This window comes from Schistocerca serialis, chromosome 11 (assembly GCF_023864345.2).
Source record: "Schistocerca serialis cubense isolate TAMUIC-IGC-003099 chromosome 11, iqSchSeri2.2, whole genome shotgun sequence".
NCBI classification, from domain to species: Eukaryota; Metazoa; Arthropoda; class Insecta; order Orthoptera; family Acrididae; genus Schistocerca; species Schistocerca serialis.
Genome location: NC_064648.1, coordinates 178381752 through 178399386, shown reverse-complemented (window position 1 = coordinate 178399386; position 17635 = coordinate 178381752). Strand labels below are relative to the sequence as shown.

General features: G+C 48.1%; 1 protein-coding gene and 1 pseudogene across 1 annotated transcript in view; both read left to right on the top strand.

Annotated features, from left to right (window-relative positions):
* Window positions 1-17635, top strand: part of LOC126427231 (basement membrane-specific heparan sulfate proteoglycan core protein) — a 792772-nt gene that overhangs the window by 152770 nt on the left and 622367 nt on the right. The gene's annotated exons all lie outside the window — the stretch shown is intronic.
* Window positions 17087-17204, top strand: LOC126427501 (5S ribosomal RNA; annotated as a pseudogene).

Genomic DNA, 17635 nt, shown 5'->3' with positions numbered 1-17635 from the left:
CGCTACGGACCGTTGTTATTATTGTATCGCTGAAGCTCCCTGAATGAAACCCTTTGCAGCGCAGACGCAGATAGAGAGAAGGCGTTCTGTTTCGTAGCGCTCTGGTGATCTGAGGAAGCCACGCCCCGGCGCGCGCCTTAAGCCCGGCTACCCGCAACGCGGCGGCGCGGCGCGGGTTGCGGCGTCAGCAGGCGCTTACTGCTACTTAATTATGATTCAGGCCGGGGGCAGAGGATCACTTGCCGTAATGAAGGACCCGGCAGCGGAGGAAGAATGGCGGCCCCAGCGCATTGTACGATTTCAATAAGGAGCGGCCCTCGCCACACAGGAGCCGTTCATTACGGCCGCTCAGAGGCTGCCCGGCAGAGGGGCGTGTCGCGAACGTCCTCCCGGAAGCTTCTCGTCGCGTTGGAAGATTTACGTAGTAAAGATAACGAGCGTGAAACGATAATGTTCACGTAGTTCACAGCTCTGACTGTGCATTAGCACTACAGGTGCCGCGGAAACACAGCTGACTGTTCCCCATTGCATAAGAACGCTTGGAGTAAAGTGCAGCAGGGTGAGGGCGTATAACGATACGACCATCGACGTGGTGTGAGGAGAGACGAGATTCGTGCGCGAGCAACGACACCTTTCCGTTGGTCTAATGTTGATGATCTCGTGCCCACTGCAGCTGTAACTGACGATGTCGTTGCATCGACATGGAAATATCAGTGACCTTGCGCATCGGGGCCGCACGATGGACAGTGTGCGCTGATTACTGTGCCCTCAAACACTTGTTCCTGCACCGGCCCTGTACTCTGACACGCATCGCCGCCTGCCTCGCATTACAGAGCGGGCAACCGAGCGACCTCCGCGTTCTGTGAAGAGTCGTGGACGCCCAACACCTTGACCGCTCTTCGCGGTGTCAACACCTTTCAACAAGAGTCCATACATCTTTTCATTTTTAATTCGTAATCGCACAAACATATGAACAGTTAAAATAAAGTAACATTTCTTACAAATCTGAGACACATAAAATAGAAAATAAAATAATTTTTTAGTTGTAAGGATAGTGTTACTGATATAAAGGAATCTGGCGTGTCTGTATCGAATTTAAAATTTGCTTTCGTGTCATTAGTTGTTAAAATAAAGAAATATTGCTTTTACTAAAAAATTATGGTCACACTGAAGGGCCAAACAAGCTGCTACACCTGCCTAATATACTGTAGCGCCCCCACGAGCACTCAGACGTGACGCAATACGACGTGGCATGGAATCGACTAATGTCTGAAATAGTGCTGAATCCAGCAGGACTGTCCATAAATCCGTAAGAGTACGAGGGGGTGGAGATGTCTTGTGAACAGCACGTTGCTATGGATCCTGGATATGCTCAATAATGTTGTGTCTGTGCAGTTTGGTGGGCAGCGGAAGTGTTTAAACTCAGTAGAGTGTTCCTGGAGCCACTCTGTAGAGACGTGTGACGTGTCGCATTGCCCTGCTGGAATTGCCCTAGTCAGTAGAATGCACAATGGACATGAATGGATGCAGGTGATCAAACAGGATGCTTACATACGTGTCACATGTCAGAGTCGTATCTAGACGTATCAGGGGTACCATATCACTCCAACTGCACACGCCCCACACCATTACAGAGCCTCCACCAGCTTGAACAGTCCCCTGCTGACATGGAGGGTCCATGGATTCACGAGATTGTCTCCATACCTACACACGTCCATCCTCTCGATACAACTTGAAACGACTCTTCTGGCCAGTCAGCAGCAGTCCAATGGCGATTTTGATGGGCCATGGCGAGGCGTAAAGTTTTGTGTTGTGCAGTGATCAAGGGTACACGAGTGTGCCTTCGGCTGTGAAAGCCCACATCGATGATGTTTCGCCGAATCGTTCGCAGGCTGACACTTGTTGATGGCCCACCACTGAAATATGCAGCAATTTGCGGGTTGCACTTCTATCACTTTGAACGGTTCTCTTCAGTCGTCGTTGGCGAAATTCTCGCATGATGTTTTTCCGGCCGCAGCGATGTGAGAGATTTGATGTTTTATGGGTTTCCTCATATTCGCGGTACACTCGTCAAGGGATCGTACGGGAAAATTTCCATTCCATCGTTACCTCCGAGAAAAATGGCTCTGAGCACTATGGGACTTAACATCTTAGGTCATCAGGTCCGCTAGAACTTAGAACTACTTAAACCTAACTAACCTAAGGACATCACACACATCCATGCCCGAGGCAGGATTCGAACCTGCGACCGTAGCAGTCGCGCGGTTCCGGACTAAAGCACCTAGAACCGCTCGGCCACCACGGCCGGCTACCTCGGAGATACTGTGTCCCATCGCTCGTACGCCGACTATAACACCACGTTCAAACTCAGTTAAATCTTTGTAACCTGCCACTATAACAGCAGCAACTGATCTAACACCTGCGCCAGACACTTGTTGTCTTATATAGGCGTTGCCGACCGCAGCGCCGTATTGTGCTTGTTTACATATCGCTGTATTTGAATACGCCTGCATATACCAGTGAAAAAAAAAAAAAAGGTTCAAATGGCTCTGAGCACTATGGGACTTAACATCTATGGTCATCAGTCCCCTAGAACTTAGAACTACTTAAACCTAACTAACCTAAGGACATCACACAACACCCAGCCATCACGAGGCAGAGAAAATCCCTGACCCCGCCGGGAATCGAACCCGGGCGCGGGAAGCGAGAACGCTACCGCACGACCACGAGCTGCGGGCTATACCAGCTTCGTAGAAAAGACATATCAGCAAGATAACGGCCGCCCGCACACGTCGGGGTTTCTGCGGCTTGCCCTCGTGCTGGCCGACCCCTATACTGGGCAGCGAGCTCGTCGGCCGTCACCTCACTTGAGAATGTTTGGAGTATTTAAAGGTAAGGTCCTCGTAGCAGCTCGGGAATTTGACCATCTGACGCGCCAGTTGGAGAGATTTTGGCACAGTATCACCCAAGACGACATTTTCAACGCCCGTCAGCAGCTGAAGGTATTAAAAAGTAATTCTAATTTCGTTCTAGACGCGTGCAGGTCATCATATCCATATAAGTATATACACTCCTGGAAATTGAAATAAGAACACCGTGAATTCATTGTCCCAGGAAGGGGAAACTTTATTGACACATTCCTGGGGTCAGATACATCACATGATCACACTGGCAGAACCACAGGCACATAGACACAGGCAACAGAGCATGCACAATGTCGGCACTAGTACAGTGTATATCCACCTTTCACAGCAATGCAGGCTGCTATTCTCCCATGGAGACGATCGTAGAGATGCTGGATGTAGTCCTGTGGAACGGCTTGCCATGCCATTTCCACCTGGCGCCTCAGTTGGACCAGCGTTCGTGCTGGACGTGCAGACCGCGTGAGACGACGCTTCATCCAGTCCCAAACATGCTCAATGGGGGACAGATCCGGAGATCTTGCTGGCCAGGGTAGCTGACTTACACCTTCTAGAGCACGTTGGGTGGCACGGGATACATGCGGACGTGCATTGTCCTGTTGGAACAGCAAGTTCCCTTGCCGGTCTAGGAATGGTAGAACGATGGGTTCGATGACGGTTTGGATGTACCGTGCACTATTCAGTGTCCCCTCGACGATCACCAGTGGTGTACGGCCAGTGTAGGAGATCGCTCCCCACACCATGATGCCGGGTGTTGGCCCTGTGTGCCTCGGTCGTATGCAGTCCTGATTGTGGCGCTCACCTGCACGGCGCCAAACACGCATACGACCATCATTGGCACCAAGGCAGAAGCGACTCTCATCGCTGAAGACGACACGTCTCCATTCGTCCCTCCATTCACGCCTGTCGCGACACCACTGGAGGCGGGCTGCACGATGTTGGGGCGTGAGCGGAAGACGGCCTAACGGTGTGCGGGACCGTAGCCCAGCTTCATGGAGACGGTTGCGAATGGTCCTCGCCGATACCCCAGGAGCAACAGTGTCCCTAATTTGCTGGGAAGTGGCGGTGCGGTCCCCTACGGCACTGCGTAGGATCCTACGGTCTTGGCGTGCATCCGTGTGTCGCTGCGGTCCGGTCCCAGGTCGACGGGCACGTGCACCTTCCGCCGACCACTGGCGACAACATCGATGTACTGTGGAGACCTCACGCCCCACGTGTTGAGCAATTCGGCGGTACGTCCACCCGGCCTCCCGCATGCCCACTACACGCCCTCGCTCAAAGTCCGTCAACTGCACATGCGGTTCACGTCCACGCTGTCGCGGCATGCTACCAGTGTTAAAGACTGCGATGGAGCTCCGTATGCCACGGCAAACTGGCTGACACTGACGGCGGCGGTGCACAAATGCTGCGCAGCTAGCGCCATTCGACGGCCAACACCGCGGTTCCTGGTGTGTCCGCTGTGCCGTGCGTGTGATCATTGCTTGTACAGCCCTCTCGCAGTGTCCGGAGCAAGTATGGTGGGTCTGACACACCGGTGTCAATGTGTTCTTTTTTCCATTTCCAGGAGTGTAGTTCTGGCAATACCGGCCATGACCTTCTTCTTCTGTGCGGATGCACACGTATTCCGCGAACTCTTACGGGACTTGGTAAGGATGTCTTCCGCGAGTAATGAGTGTGTTGGGTAGGGACACTACGAATGTAGTCTGCGAACATACAAGGCGAGAATGTGGGTCTCGCGGGAGGCGTGCGCGAGATAGTCCCCGCAGCTGCGCTATCCTGTGTGTCCTCGGTGGCTCAGATGGATAGGGCGTCTGCCATGTAAGCAGGACATCCCGAGTTCGAGTCCCGGTCGGGGTACACATTTTCACCTGTCGCCGTTCATATATATCAACGCCCGCCAGCAGCTGAAGGTATAAAAAATTAACTCTAATTTCGTCCAACAACTCTGTCGATGAATGGCAAGTCGAATAATTGCTTGCATCGCGGCCTCAGGGCGGACCAAATCGTTACTGACCTGTGCAATCTGTGAAGCTCTTTCTCTTTATTAAATAATCCAATTTTTCTTAAACTGTAATCATTGGTGTGCCTGTATGCGTATGTTCCATGTGGCGATTTCCGTCCCATCTGGATAATTCCTTCATAGTGTCTCGATTTCTTTTTCTTGGGCTTATAATGTATATTAATCACTGGCATTTAATATTAAATAAATTTTTTGTTAAAAGTTGCTATTAGTGAGGCTTGCAGAGGAAAAGACTTTCACGCCACCCATTAAGCGACGATCGATTTCTTTGAAAGGCTGGAAATGTTGCATTCGAAAAAATGCTTGGTAATCTAATCTTCAGGGTGTTTTTTTTTTTTTTTGTTTTTAATTTCAGAACAACGTCGAACTAGTTTAGGGAACTGACGCCCAAGCGCTGAAGTCCTACAAGTTGGAAGAAAAGCGGAGAAGGGTCAGTGCTGTAAAGTTCCCTTGTTAGTTGCGCTGATGTTTATCTGTCCAGCCCACATGCAACTGGTCTGAAAATATTCGTTTTCTAGCAGCGTATCAAGGACGTAATTTCATAACGGCACAGGGATCGGTTAGCCCCGTGAGAGGGCCGTATAAACGGGCGGTACTTTCAAAAGCGCACCCAATACACGCCGCTGGCGGCGTAGCGCCTTTGTGTTTCATTCGCAGGCTGAAACACTTTCGGCCCCGGACTTTACACCTACGGAAATTCGCGTCTTTTGTCTGGTTGCGTGTGTCTACAAGCAAACGCGGCGTGATACTGCTGCTAGTGTGTGTGTGTGTGTGTGTGTGTGTGTGTGTGTGTGTGTGTGTGTCAGAACCAGCCGGCCAAAAAAACAGGATAAAGTGTTGAAGAGGTCCAGTGTTGCATACTGCGCATTACATCCGGCAATACTAGCCGGTAAACATATTCCTGTGCAGCTGAATCGCAGACAGCTGCTGCGTTCCAGAGTGGAAGAGTTGTTCGTGTTACGACACTCGGGTGAGGTCAGACATCGTGATAGTCGAGTGAAAGGTGGAGGAGATGCGTTATTATGACGTCAACAAGTTTGTATTGCGAACAGGACGTGGAGATACTGACATGGATAGCCATAGGGTGGTGGGGGCCGGGGGCGGCTGGAGGAAATCTCGGTGTCACTCCGCCTCCTCGCTAATGCAACAGTGGGATAGAACAGTAAACCTCCCACTCACGATTCTGTAAAGAATCGGACCCGTGTGTGTAAAATGTCTTCAGACGTCTCATTAATTTACAAATGAATCAATGTGTTAAACATTGTACTTTAGGCATGTAAGTGAAAAACAATGCTTAGGAAAGGTATGAAATTATAAAACACTGGGTGAACAGTCTGGGTAATTTGCGCTCCCTTTTAAGCAGAGGCGAGTTTTCCACGCAGCTCAATGTTTATGACGTCATAGCTCCAAAACTATGTGTCGTGCAGTGATATAATCTTGCTAGTACATTCGGTGATATGCGTGAATAGTCACCAAAGCGTATCGCGAATACTGTTATTGGACTGTCAGAGAGGTCACAGTTCGTAGTAATTGACGGAAAGTCATCGAGTAAAGAAGAAGTAATTTCTGGCGTTCCCCAAGATAGTGGTATATATAGGCTGTTTGCTGTTCCTTACCTATATAAACGATTTGGGAGACAATCTGAGCAGCCGCCTTCGGTTTTTTGCAGATGACGCTGTCGTTTATCGACTAACAAAGTCATCAGAAGATCAACACACACTGCGAAACGATTGAGAAAAGATATATCTATGGTGCGAAAATTGGCAATTGACCGTGAATAATGAAAAGTATGGGGTCATCGACACGAGTGCTAAAAGGATTCCGTTAAACTTCGGTTACACGATAAATCAATCTAAAGACCGTAAATTCGACTAAATACCTAGGAATTACAATTACGAACCCCTACAAAAAGGTTCTGGAGAAGGGAAACCAAAGACCGCGTGTTACTGGCATAACACGTAGAAGACGCAACAGATCTACGAAAGAGACTGCGTACACTAAGCTTGTCCGCCCTCTTTCGGAGTACTGCTAAATTATTTTGCAATCTGAACTTCTGATGCCTTTACTAGACGGTAAACGACAGCATCATCTGCAAACAATCTAAGAGGGCTGCTCAGATTGTCTCCTGAACCGTTTATGTAGCTTAGTAACAGCTCAGGGCATATAACACTTCCTTGGCGAACGCCAGGTATTACTTCTGTTTTACTCGATGACTTTCCGTCAGTTATGTGACCTTTCTGGCAGAAAATCACGGATCCATTCGTCAAATCGAGACGGTATACTGCACATGCGCGCAATTTGGTTAGAAGACGGTTGTGAGGGTCGATGTCAAAAGTCTTCTGGAATTCTAGAAATACGGAATCAATTTGAAATCTCTTGTCAGTAGCTCTCAACACTCCGTGTGAGTAAAGAGCTAGTTGTGTTTCACAAGAACAATAGAAATTATGAAATACGTGAAGGAAGCAATCTAGTGACATATAGCCAGCACGGATTTAGAAAACAGTGCTGGCTATATGTCACTAGATTGCTTTCTTCACGTATTTCATAACGTTGTAATGCAATCGGATAGAAATCTACAATTTCAAATGACAGCGAAGACCGATTTCAAGCAATAGTCAGTGGATCAAAGCAGAACTCGAGGAACGTCAGAGGCTGCTGATTCTATTCGCATGCAAACATTTACATTGATTTTGAACATGGCTGAGTTGGAGATAAAAGCTTAAAAACATATAAAAACAAAAAATCTGTAAAAGGACTAAAATGAAAATTGACGACCATGTTATTGATGTGTGTATGAAAAGATTGCACTTGATTAGCCGGTTACGTATCTGGAATAGCATTTTGTCGAGGTAATTATCTTGAAGGTCAGCGGCCTTGCCGCAGTGGTAACACCGGTCCCCGTCAGATCAGCTAAGTTAAGCGCTGTCGAGCTGGGCTAGCGCTCGGATGGGTGACCATCCGGTCTGCTGAGCGCTGTTGGCAAGCGGGGTGCACTCAGCCCTTGTGAGGCAAACTGAGGAGCTACTCGACTGCGGAGTAGCGGCTCCGGTCTCGGAAACTGACATACGGCCGGGAGAGCGGTGTGCTGACCACATGGCCCTCCATATCCGCATCCAGTGACGCCTGTGGTCTGAGGATGACACGGCGGCCGGTCGGTGCCGTTGGGCCTTCATTACCCGTTCGGACGGAGTTGAGATCAGTTGAGAGAATCATCTTGAAAGTTCTGTGTCTCGATGTTATAATGAATTAACAGTAGTTAAAAGATCGTCTTTTAGATGAATCTATTTGCCTGTATTCCCAGGTATTTTCACCTCTTGTTTTGACTGAGATATCTCAACTGCCACAAAATGTTGTAGGCTATTAAAGAAAGCGTCAAAAAATGCCGGGATGGATTCGAGGCATTACTTCACAGAAGCTATATCGCACAGAGCCCATTGTGTCACTGTAGATATATGGTCGTTTTGACTTGCAGTACATGTCATAAATGTTGAGCGTAATTTAGTAATGTTGAGCATAATTTCTACAAAAGAAACCAAAAACGAAATGTTGACTCACACGAGATCTGAGACCGTTATCTTGGAAATATTTCATAATGTTGGCACAGTATGTGTTCGAAAATCCTACTGCAAATCGATGACGGTGGTGTGCGCATCGTTGTAAAATAAAAGAAGAATGCGTGCTGTTAGGTTTGCTGCTAAGCGTCGGGGCTTTCCTCATGTACGGGATACAGCCGAGAAACGGGCAGAGAGAAACAGGAGAGGAACTGGTTTTTACGGCACGACCAGCAAGTCTAGGCGACGGACATTCTAGCGCGTGTGTCTAGCCTACGTGGAGCAATGTCGGCGGCGCTTAGCGCCTGCCCGGAGCGGAGACCGGCCTGGGATTGTGTCAGAGGCGACATCTTGACCTTGCGGCTGTGTGATAAGGACCAGCGGCCACAACCGCATCCTCGGCAAAACCAAAACCACTTGCCGCGTGTCTGGGTGTGACCGGAAGCCTGCTTCCTCGCGGCCAAGAGGAGCGGATGGGGAAGTTATGACACACGGGCTCCTCCCGTCTAGGAACATGGCTGCAGCACCGATCGATTTAACTACACTACTGGCCATTAAAATTGCTAAGCCAAGAAGAAATGCGGATGATAAACGGGTGTTCATTGGACAAATGTATTATAGTAGAACTGACATGTGATTACAGTTTCACAACTTTGGTGCATAGATCCTGAGAAATCAGTACCCAGAACAACCACCTCTGGCCGTAATAACTGCCTCGATACGCCTGGGGATTGAGTCAAACAGAGCTCGGATGGCGTGTACAGGTACAGCTGCCCGTGCAGCATCAACACGATACCACAGTTCATCAACAGTAGTGACTGGTGTATTGTGACGAGCCAGTTGCTCGGCCACCATTGACCAGACGTTTTCAATTGGTGATAGATCTGGAGAATGTGCTAGCTAGGGCAGCAGTCGAACATTTTCTGTATATAGAAAGTCCAGTACAAGACCTGCAACATGCGGTCGTGCATTATCCTGCTGAAACGTACGATTTCGCAGGGATCGAATGTAGGGTAGAGCCACGGGTCGTAACACATCTGAAATGCAACGTCCACTGTTCAAAGTGCCGTCAATGCGAACAAGAGGTGCCCGAGACGTGTAAGCGATGGCACCCCATACCATCACGCCGCGTGATACGCCAGTATGGCGATGACGAATACACACCTCCAATGTGCGTTCACCGCAATGTCGCCAAACACGGATGCGACCATCGTGATGCTGTAAACAGAACCTGGATTCATCTGAAAACATGACTTTTGCCATTCGTGCACGCAGGTTCGTCGTCGAGTACACCGTCGCAGGCGCTCCTGTCTGTGATGCAGCGTCAAGGGTAACCGCAGCCACGGTCTCCGAGCTGATAGTCCGTGCTGCTGCAAACGTCGTCGAACTGTTCGTGCAGATGGTTGTTGTCTTGCGAACGTCCCCATCTGTCGACTCAGGGATCGAGACGTGGCTGCACGATCCGTTACTCCCGTGCGCATAAGATGCCTGTCATCTCGACTCCTAGTGATACGAGGCCGTTGGGATCCAGCACGGCGTTCCGTATTACCCTCCTGAACATACAGATTCCCATTCTGCTAACAGTCATTGGATCTCGACCAACTCGAGCAGCAATGTTGCGATATGGTAAACCGCAATCGCGATAGGCTACAATCCGACGCTTTATCAAAGTCGGAAACGTGATGATACGCATTTCTCCTCCTTACACGAGGCATCACAACAACGTTTCACCAGGCAACGCCGGTCAACTGCTGTTTGTGTGTGAGAAATCGGTTAGAAACGTTACTCATGTCAGCACGTTCTAGGTGTCGCCACCGGCGCCAACCTTGTGTGAATGCTCTGGAAAGCTAATCATTTGCGTATCACAGCATCTCCTTCCCGTCGGTTAAATTTCGCGTGTGTAGCACGTCATCTTCGTGGTGCAGCAATTTTAATGGCCAGTAGTGTATTTAAATTTTCTGTGCGTCTCTGGCGGACGGTGCAGCAGTCACTAGTAAAGTGATAAAATGATGTCGCAAAAAGTATTTTAAAAAGAAGTCTTGAAAAGTGACTACGACTCTTTTCCGAACAGACAGACCTGCCAGGGAAATGTTTTGTTGGGATGCCAAGTTCCAACATTGTATTCATGTATATGTGAGGGAGGAGGGTGGGAGGCGTGACAGAGAGGAGGGAGGTGTGGGAGCAGGTATTTGACCTCCTTCAAGAGTAATGTTGGTAACCACTGGTCTGAGGTGCGTGAACCTGTTAACCAACAGTATGTGCGCAGCTTGGTGCTCCTCTGTTACCGCCGCACGCCTGCCTTCAGACTGTGCTTGCCTCGCCGCTGTTTCGTTCCCCACGCCACGCTACGCCCGCCAGCTGGCACCGTCGCCCACAAATACCTCTTCCGGCTGCGCCTGATTATTTTCCAGAAGCCCCGGGCGGCGTGTTATGTGACGCCAGCCGCGATGCCGCGGATCTTCCGAGCGCTCCACAGTTCCGCATGTTTCACTCCCCCCCTCCCATCGAGCTGACCCCCTGCCTCCCCCCATCCATAAATCCCCCCTCCCAATACCCTGCACACCGCTCGACGCTTCTCTTTCGTCACAGACTCCATTGCCACTACCGATATATTTCTCCAGACCGAGCGAGGTGGCGCAGTGGTTAGCACACTGGACTCGCATTCGGGAGGAGGACGGTTCAATCCCGTCTCCGGCCATCCTGATTTACGTTTTCCGTGATTTGCCTAGATCACTTCAGGCAAATGCCGGGATGGTTCCTTCGAAAGGGCACGGCCGATTTCCTTCCCAATCCTTCCCTAACCCGAGCTTGCGCTCCGTCTCTAATGACCTCGTTGTCGACGGGACGTTAAACACTAACCACCACCACCACCACCATTTCTCCAGATGGGAGACTTCCCCAGGGCTCCGTGTTAGGACCAAAATTATTTGCGTTTACTGTCAAATTTGCAGACGGCAATGTGATCGCCAATAAAGTGATGACACGATGTCTCAGGGGTGTTTTTCAAACAAGTCTTCACAGTATTCTGAGAATATTTCCCGAACAGGGAAAGCTGTTGGCGACTTAGTTCCACTGCTCTGGAATTCTGCACGCCATACTCTTCCTCTCAAGCTATCTCTTGACACCTCTCCCTATCTCCGTAAAATACACATAACTTCTGTCTCTCTGCCACAGACACGGTTGCCACAACGCATATCCCTCTAAACAAATGGAGTCAACTACGATAGTTCCCCAAGCTTCAGTTCTTGTACAAAATTTATTTGCATTATACTTGATCATTGGCAGGTGACATAGCATTCTGCTTCTATATAGATGGAATTGTGTGTGTATGTGTGTGTGTGTGTGTGAGAGAGAGAGAGAGAGAGAGAGAGAGAGAGAGAGAGAGTCTTCCAGTATTTCCCTGCAACCCCTGGAGAAATGTAATGAAACTTAGTACACATACACCATTATTCCTGGCGACAGGAAACAGGTGCCATTATTATGGAGTAATGACTTTCGCCATCTGAGGATGTGAGTAGCTACATTGTTGAAACTTTATTTTTTTCATTTGCTTCAATACTGCAACCACTGTTAGCCTATACTGGCCGTCATCAGAACTTAAAACTGAACACAACGGACGTTCGACGATGGTATGCAAGACTAGAATCTTCGTTGGGCGATCGCAGAGAAAAGCGAAAAGACTTGCACGTAGTTTCCACGCGGTGTAACGTACGCCAGCTCTTTTTAAATTTCGATATATGCAATATAATGAGAATAATGTAGAGAAAGAACTCGATAGGATTCGAGTCCAAGTATAGTGGTATAGATCCTGAACACAACACACCACACCACAGAAGTATTTACTGGCAATGATAAGAAGCGATATGAAAACGGACGCTTATCTAAAACCAGTGTTGAATAGGTGAATGAAAGACATGTACAGGGTGGTCCATTGATAGTGACGGGGCCAAATATCTCACGAAATAAGCATCAAACGAAAAAAACTACAAAGAACGAAACTTGTCTAGCTTGAAGGGGGAAACCAGATGGCGCTATGGTTGGCCCGCTAGGTGGTGCTGCCATAGGTCAAACGGATATCAACTGCGTTTATTTTTTAAATAGGAACCCCCATTTTTATTACATATTCGTGTAGTACATAAAGAAATATGAATGTTTTAGTTGGACCACTTGTTTCACATTGTGATTGATGGCGCTGTAATAGTCACAAACACATGGCTCACAGTTTTAGACGAACAGTTGGTAACAGAACGTAGGTACGTTTGAACATTTTATTTTGGCTGTTCCAATGTCATACATGTACCTTTGTGAGCTTATCATTTCTGACAACGCATGCTGTTACAGCGTCATTACCTGTAAGTACCACATTAATAATGCAATAAATGCTCAAAATGATGTCCGTCAACCTCAATGCATTTGGCAATACGTGTAACGACATTCCTCTCAACAGCGAGTAGTTGGCCTTCCGTAATGTTCGCACATGCATTGACAATGCGCTGACGCATGTTGTCAGGCGTTGTCGGTGGATCACGATAGCAAATATCCTTCAACTTTCCCCACAAAAAGAAATCGGGGGACGTCAGATCCGGTGAACGTGCGGGCCACGGTATGGTGCTTCGACGACAAATCCACCTGTCATGAAATATGCTATTCAATACCGCTTCAACCGCACGCGAGCTATGTGCCGGACATCCATCATGTTGGAAGCACATCGCCATTCTGTCATGCAGTGAAACATGTTGTAGTAACATTGGTAGAACATTACGTAGGAAATCAGCATACATTGCACCATTTAGATTGCCGTCGATACAATGGGGGCCAACTATCCTTCCTCCCATAATGCCGCACCATACATTAACCCGTCAAGGTCGCTGATGTTCCCCTTGTCGCAGCCATCGTGGATTTTCCGTTGCCGAGTAGTGCATATTATGCCGGTTTACGTTACCGTTGTCGGTGAATGACGCATCGTCGCTAAATAGAACGCGTGCAAAAATCTGTCACCGTCCCGTAATTTCTCTTGTGCCCAGTGGCAGAACTGTACACGACGTTCAAAGTCGTCGCCATGCAATTCCTGGTGCATAGAAATATGGTACGGGTGCGATCGATGTCGATGTAGCATTCTCAACACCGACGCTTTTGAGATTCCCGATTCTCGCGCAGTTTGTCTGCTACTGATGTGCGGATTAGTTGTGACAGCAGCTAAAACACCTGCTTGGGCATCGTCATTTGTTGCAGGTCGTGGTTGACGTTTCACATGTGGCTGAACACTTCCTGTTTCCTTAAATAACGTAACTATCCGGCGAACGGTCCGGACACTTGGATGATGTCGTCCAGGATACCGAGCAGCATACTTAGCACACTCCCGTTGGGCATTTTGATCACAATAGCCATACATCAACACGATATCGACCTTTTCCGCGATTGGTAAAGGGTCCATTTTAACACGGGAAATGTATCACGAAGCAAATACCGTACGCACTGGCGGAATGTTACGTAATACCATGTACTTATACGTTTGTAGCTATTAAACTGCCATCTATCACAAATCGATAAAGGTGGTCCACTAAAACAGTCATATTTCTTTACGTACTACACGAATATGTGATAAAAATGAGGGTTCCTGTTTTAATAAAACGCAGTTGATATCCGTCTGACCCATGGCAGCGCCATCTAGTGGGTCTCGAGACACCTGTTTATGTGGCATAGTAGGGGGAAGTTGTTCGTGTATACATTGTTACGTTGCTAGAGAGGTTAAAATTCTCTAGGATACAGAACAGGACTGCTACCGTACCTCTGTAGGGCAGTGTTCCTCCACAGCTAGTTCCGTAGTGCGTACGTACAGCCTATAACGTGCGTGGCTATTTCTGGTCAGAGGCATAAAGGCTACACTTCACAGAGTACTGGGTTTGAAAACGTTACTTTATATAACACGCAAAATTTATTTACTCATTACTCCGATTCTATAATTGGTGCTACCTGTTTACTTTATGGGAGCCAAGTAAGTTTATTTAGTCCTACGTAATTAATATTACGGCCGTGTCTGTCTAAGCGAGTAAATACAGCCATCTAGTTTGTTATTAGGCCAGATGTATTTTACCGTCATGTGGCTGTTACCTGTAATTGGTCGGTAAACAGCCATATTCAAATGGAGATTTAATTTAATCGCTTGCAAATTGGCTCAATCTACGTTATTACGATGTATCGTACGAATGAGCCATGAAACACGTTGCAATCTAATTAACTAACCAACCTTCTCTCACAGTCTTTCCTCCACTCCTCTATCTGTCTCCATTTTACTTGCTATTCCCCTTTTCTACCCATGCACGTCAACACCTGTTCTCCCCCATCATACATCTTTTCCATTTGTAAGACAGATCCCAAAGTCGTATATATTCTTTTGACAACATAATTTGTCATCTTTCTCCTTCCTTCACAGTCCTCTTCTCCACTCCAGTCTTCTTTTATTTTTTGATTTACTGTAACAATTACACACTAATACTCTTCCACGTATACTTATATGAATTTCACAAAAGTTTGACAGTTTTTTTTTCTCTGTGTCTGTAGGGTTTTTACCGCCACGACGTGGAGTAGAATTACGTGATTATTGTTTTCTTTATTTGTCCGACTTATTGCTTGTATACCAAATTTGGTTCCTGAGTTATGCTCTCATACCAAGCCTTTTCTCCCCAAACGGTCAGCCATAGGCATGTCTTACTGTCTTAGTAAGTTTTTTCAGACGGCAGGTGATTCATGTGCCACATTGTTAGAAATTCCTCACGGCGTTATGAAGGAACGCGGACAGTTCAGTCTTTGCTCTGCTCCCACCCCCACCCACTTCCACCATGCCTACGGGTGAAACGTCATCGTTACTGTCATTGTCATGATGCTAGCGACCGTAAGAAGTACTGGTCTGACACTATAATAATAATAATGTCGTGTGACTAGGGCCTCCAGTCGGGCAGACCGTTCTCCTGGTGCAAGTCTTTCGAGTTGACGCCACTTCGGCGACTTGCGTGTCGATGAGGATGAAATGATGATGATGCGGACAGCACAACACGCAGTCCCGGAGCGGAGAAAATCTCCGACCCAGCCGGGAATCGAACCCGGGCCCTTAGGATTGACATTCCGTCACGCTGACCACTCAGCTACCAGGGGCTGACACTACTATCGTTGGTTGTCGAATATTGTTACATGTCACGCCGTCTCACCCCCATCCCCTAAGGGTGGTGGGAGTATATATCTCCCACAAAATTTTACATACAGCGTGACAATTATTGAACCATACGGAAAAAAACGTAAATTAGTTACAAACTACGGCGTGCACACACTTTATTCAACATGAAAACGTCACAACAGATATTCGGATTTAGGTTGCGACGTGTTGGATACGCCTGCCACCATTGGCGATGATGTGGCGCAGACGAATAGCGAAATTCTGCATCACCCGCTGAAGTATCGGAACATCGATGCTCTCGATGACCTCCCGAATGGCTGTTTTCAGCTCAGCTACGGTTTTGGGGTTATTGCTGTACACCTTGTCCTTAAATACAGCGCCACAAAAAGGAGTCGCATGTGTTCAGATATGGAGAATACGGCGGCCAATCGAGGCCCATGCCAGTGGCCTCTGGGTACCCCACCCCCAGAGCCAGAATGCGGTCCCTAAAGTGTTCCTCCAGGACATCAAACTCTCTCCTGCTTCGATGTGGTCGAGCTCTGTCTCGTATGAACCACATCTTGTCGTATCACGTTCACTTTGGATAACGGGGATGAAATCATCTTGCAAAACCTTCACGCACCGTCCGGTAGTCACCGTGCCATCGAGGAATACCGCACCGAGTATTCCGTGACTGGAGACTGCACACCACACAGTCACCCGTTGAGGGCGAAGACACTTCTCGATCGCGAAATGCGGATTCTGAGATCCCCAAATGTGCTAATTTTGCTTATTGATGGAGCCATCGAAACGAAAGTGGGCTTCTTCGTTAAACCAAACCATACCATGCGCACTCTGATACCCAGCATGCCCCGCAGCCAACCCTGCAGTTTGCACGTCCTAACTCAAACAGTTCAGAAGTTATGACGATTTTATTTCATATAGTTCAATAATTATAACACTATAATAATTAATGAACCATGTATAAGGGGCGTTCAGAAAGAAACGAGCTGGAGGCATAAATACAGAAACCTGTAGCTGTATTTTGGAAGTACTGACCCTGGCTGCTGAGACACTTGTCCCACTGTGGCACAAGGCGGTGAATGGCTGTCTCATAAAATTCCTGGGGCTGCGATGTTAACCAGTTCCGCACGTACAGTTGGACGTAGTCCGAGGTAAATCAGAAAGGTTATGCTGACGTTCTTCTTTGACCATGATGGCCCCCTTCTCATTAACTTCCTGCAGCACGGGAGAACAGAGAATGCCCAGCGTTACTCGCAAACCTTGACCACCCTTCGCCATGCGATCAAATCAAAACGACCAGGCAATCTCACATATGGGCTCATTTTGCTCCACGACAATGAAAAGCCTCATACGGGCAACACTGTCGCGGCACTCCTGCAGAAATTCAAATGGGAGGTTCTAGGCCACCCTCCGTACAGTCCGGAACGGCCTTGCCGCAGTGGATACACCGGTTCCCGTGAGATCACCGAAGTTAAGCGCTGTCGGACGTGGTCGACACTTGGATGGGTGACCATCCGGGCGGCCATGCGCTGTTGCCATTTTTCGGGGTGCTCTCAGCCTCGTGATGACAACTGAGGAGCTACTCGACCGAATAGTAGCGGCTTCGGTCAAGAATTCCATCATAACGACCGGGAGAGAGGTGTGCTGACCACACGCCCCTCCTATCCGCATCCTTCCCTGAGGATGACACGGCGGTCGGATCGTCCCGGCAGGCCACTCGTGGCCTGAAGACGGACTGCACAATGTTGCGTTGGAGTATGCGTGTGTTTTTATATACCTAGACCTTGCCTAGTACGGCGGTGCGGGTCTCCCGCATCGTTTCCCTACGCTACGTCACGGAGTATGGGACTTCAACATCATCATCATCATTATATACACAATTTTTTATAAATTTAAAAATTGTGAAACATTTGTTACAAAGAATCTAAAAGTTACTTTTAGATTTTTTTGTAACAGATGTTTCCCAATT